Consider the following 4,496-nt stretch of genomic DNA (forward strand, 5'->3'; position numbering starts at 1 on the left):
CAATCCTCAGTATTGTTATTTCCATAAATGGTCAATCCACTACTTGATGTGAATAATGCTTTTCTTTATAGATGTTGTAACGACCCAAATCTCTTCAGTTAGCAAGGTTAGTTTTCATTACTCGATTTATTCTATTTTATTTTAAATGAATTAAATTATAGAAAAATGGTGTCAAATAATATTTAAAATTTTAATTCAATAAAAAGATTAAAATGAAATAAAGGGGGCTAAATCGTCATCAAATGAAACATAATTTTCCAAGTATCTAGGGTTAGGGAGAATGGAATACAAGGATGGATATGTGAGGCGTTTAATTGTAAAAATCGCATGTAACAGCCATGGGGGGTCATCGATCGATTGAAGCCTACGTATGTTGTTCCTTGGGGCTTTTTTTTTACGAACGCCAAACTCTTCATTGGGCTGCTATCGTCGAATAGAAGTAGGAAAAAAACCAATCTCAAGGGAGGAGCGATGCAGGTTCATTGGAGGGGAAGTCAAATCAAATAATACTGGGCTCCTGATTGAGCTCGTCAATCTGTTGTAGAAGGAAGAGAGGGAGTAGCGATGAGTGATAGGGTGAGGATGTACCTGGATTGGCGACGCAAGGAAAAGAGGGAATGTGGTTGATGGAAATTATGGGTGCTCAAGGCTATGAATCTGTCCTTACTGGTAAGCTTCTTGATTTCCTTCTTTCTCATGTGATTAAACTCCAAATTTTTAGCAATTAGATTGAGTTATGAGATTGAATTTATTTCTAATGGATTCAGTTAATCTTCTTCTTCTTACTCTCAATTCGAGTGTTTTTGTGTGGTCAATTTCCAGCCACTTTGATAATATCTTTGATTATTTGTTGATGGGAAATCTTAAAAAGAAGCACTCTCATATATTAGAATTGGTTCTCAAGAATTGGTTACAATCTTGGAGTCAAATTGCTTTGCTTTGGTGCTAAAATCTTACTTCTTTATCTTCAACTATTGTGAATAACTTTTTGTGTAAAAAGACCTATTTTGAATGCTCCATAAGGCTCTCAAAACATCCCTTTAATGTCTTTCTATATGGTAAATTATGAGGTAGTTTTGCTAGCAAAAAGATGTTATCATTTAGCTTGAAAGGCCTTATTATTCTTGGTTGTTTTGTTTGGTATTTTTGGTCTCCAAAACCATGAATTGGGGGCTGAAATAAAAACCTTGAATACCACATAACTCATGTCTAACGTCCGCCCAAATTCCATCTGAACATGTGTCATAATTTGGTGCTTAATGGACTCTTGGAAGATAAATGTGAGTTTGTGTTTTTCTTGGTGTTATTAGTATCAAACTCACTTCCACATGGTATTTACTTTCTGTTCTTTTCATTAGCACTCAAAGTATATCTTAATACCTTCAATAATGAATAGTTGGGGGCAAAATGGAATAATTCTAAGCCCCTTCCTTTAATCTTGAAGTTTATGGTGATGTTGGTCAAGATTTGCAAATCTAGACAAAATTGTTAATCTGTCTTTCAAGGACTGTAGAGGTCATCCGGTTCCGTTTTAAAGAAAATCACCACACAAACAGAGTTGTGAGAAATTTAGTCTATTTTCCAAAAAGTCCCATGTTATTTTGAGTTAGGAGTTTTGTTTTATGCTTAAAACATTAAACAGGGTCAGGCTGTGAAACTTTAAAAAAAAATAGGATCTAATAAGAGTTTAAGTGTATGATTGAAACTTGGACCCCATTTGATAATATTTTGTTATGTGTGGTTATTAGGTGAAAATTTGAGAACTTCAAGTAGGTCCAATACTTGAAGTAAAAGGAGAATTTGGATCAAGACAAAAGGTGAGTCGATAATTTTCTTAACTTTAGTGCATAACCGAAAACTACATCTCATAAGTGGATTATTAATGCAAATTAGGGCTATGCTAGAATTGAAAATGCTTATTTGTTAAATCCTATCATTTTTATATTGTGTATAGTTATGCCTTGGTATTTGTTGATATGATGTAAGGATTGATACGTGCCAGTTGAATTTGCATGCGGTGATTATGTCTAATAAATCGATAGTCATATGTTATGCTTGTTTGATGGTATGCGATTCTGTTACATCTTATATTGCTTGAATTGGTAGATCACCTAGCATGCTTATTTTTAAGGTTGCTTTTGTGGGGTATAAGGGTATTCTAGGTAGAGCCTTCCAAGTCTATATGGTTGAAAGAACCTAATCCATATCGGTTGTGAATTACATGGTCTTTGTAGATGGTCGTGTAACACGTGGATCTGGTGCACCTCGATGTACAAGAAGTGGAGTGGTGCTAACTTTATGTTGTTGCCGGATCAAACATCACATGGGAATTAGGAGGTGTATTGGTAGAATTGGCATAGTTTATACCAATCCTGAATGACACCATGAAGTACTTGTACTTTGCAGGTCGGATTAGCGAAAGTGGAAGTCTTAGGGTTGGTGAACTTGATGGAAGTCATGAGCCACTTAGAGCATTAAACTAGTTGAGCATAGGAGTAGTGAACGGGGTTAAATTGTTTGTTAGGATGTCACTAAAAACCCCAAAGTAGATAATCGGTTGAATTGAAAATACATATATTAAACGATTGAATGAAACTATATGTAATAATCGATTGAATAAATTTGGCAATTGTGATTGGTTGTACTGAGATGAAAATGACTAAGTGTAAAATATGGATGAAACACATCATGATATGAAGTTGAAAATTGCATTCTATTTGGTTGTTTTATTATCATGATTTGCATGGATGACCCATAAGGGGATTGTATGTTTTCATTTTGGTTGTGTACAACTTGTCGGCTCATAAAGCAGTTGCTGACACTTGTTTCTTTGTTATATGCTTTTATGATCGGTGCAGGTAGCTTAGGAGCATGGCTTGGTGAGTTTGGGTCTCTTTTTGGGTAGTTAGAACTTAATAAAGAAGCCACTTAGACACTTTTTATTTTCTTCGAGTATTTGCTTCCGCAACAACATATCAATTTGATGTGTGTTTTTGGAAGTCGGTAACACGTGGTTTGTTTAGAAATGTTTTTATTAATAAATAGTTAAAATCTTTCGTTGCATTTTACGCTAAATGGTTTTAAAATAAATGGAAAAAATGGAGAAAAATCACGACATTATAGATGCACCAGCCACCAAGATTTCATGAAACTCATTTTCAATCCATGTTTTCCACCTTCAGATATGTGATCTCAAACAGACCCACAAGCCTAATATCATCGTTTTGCTCATCGTTCACTACCATGGGTTTTCAGCATAGTGTACCGATTCATATTTATTCATCTTACACACATCAGGGGAAAGTTTATATTTTTACTTTATGTTGATGATATTATCTTATCAGCTTCATCTAGGGATCTTATGTAGCAGATTACTGACAAACTAAAATGTAAGTTTTCTATGACTGATCTTGGGTCATTTAACTATTTTTTGGGTATCTCTGATGTTCGATCTTCTACAGGTCTTTTCCTTTCATAGAAAAGTATGCGAAAGAGATCTTGACCCATGCAAACATGAACAACTACAATACCCATCGAACTTCAACCGATACAACTCACAAATTGGACTCATTCGGGCCTCCAATTGTTGATCCCATTATGTTTCGTAGTCTCGCGAGTGTTCTTTAATTCCTCAAATTCACCAAATTTGAAAATGCTTTTGTTGTTCATCAGATACATTTATACATCCATGACCCTAGAGAGCCTCATCTTCATGCTTTCAAACGAATCCTTCGGTACTTTCACGACACACTTGATCATGGGTTGCAATTGTATGCCTCCCACTCCACATCTCTTATTGTATACTTTGATGTTCACTAGGGGGATGCCTGGCTACCAAATGTTCTACTTCAGGCTACTGTGTCTTATTTAGGAAAAATATCATCACCAAAGTACTGTTTCCAAATCTAGTGAAAAGGCCAAACATTGTGGTGTTGCAAACATCGTTGTTGAAACATCTTGCATCAGGAATCTATTATTTGGGCTTTGTTTTCCTACACCTAAATCTACCATTATTTATTATGACAACGTTAGTGTCTTTTATATGTATTCTAATCCAGTTCAACATTAGATAACGAAACACAAAGAGATTGAAATCCAATTTGTCTATGATAAAGTAGCTCTCGGCCATTTGCGTTTAGCCCATTTGATGTATGTAACGCCTGTGAATTCGAGCTAGACATTTAAGATATAATAGATAATTTTAGCAAAAGATGTAGTAGTCGTAATGACTATCTCATAAATATAAGGAGTGCTTGAACTGTACTTCGTATGAAGAAGTTATGCTTCTTCGAAATTTTGCAATCAACCCGACACAACTATGCGCATCATAAAAAGCGAATCAAATATCAGTTGCTTATTCGCCTAAGTAATATAAGCGAAATTCGTAGTAATCATAAAAGCAAGAGTGTTCATATAGAAAATGCCTAAATATGACTTCATATGAGGAAGTTACGATTTTTAAAAGTTTCAACGCAACAGTGCGAACATAGAAATCA

The 4,496-nt window shown here is 34.9% G+C and overlaps 1 long non-coding RNA gene across 2 annotated transcripts; it reads left to right on the forward strand.

Annotated features, from left to right (window-relative positions):
• The first annotated feature begins 265 nt into the window (after window positions 1–265).
• Window positions 266–4,043, forward strand: LOC145135960 (uncharacterized). 2 transcript variants are annotated; one of them, XR_013720141.1, is made up of 4 exons: window positions 266–669; window positions 1,749–1,817; window positions 2,859–3,389; window positions 3,462–4,043. It is a non-coding gene; the product is annotated as an uncharacterized LOC145135960 (long non-coding RNA). The 2 variants fall into 2 exon arrangements; XR_013720142.1 differs by lacking the exons at window positions 2,859–3,389; window positions 3,462–4,043 and adding an exon at window positions 2,235–2,768.
• Window positions 4,044–4,496: the final 453 nt, after the last annotated feature.

The sequence above is a fragment of the Lactuca virosa genome, chromosome 9 (assembly GCF_052849685.1).
Source record: "Lactuca virosa cultivar CGN04683 chromosome 9, Lactuca_virosa_CGN04683_v6, whole genome shotgun sequence".
Taxonomy (NCBI): domain Eukaryota; kingdom Viridiplantae; phylum Streptophyta; class Magnoliopsida; order Asterales; family Asteraceae; genus Lactuca; species Lactuca virosa.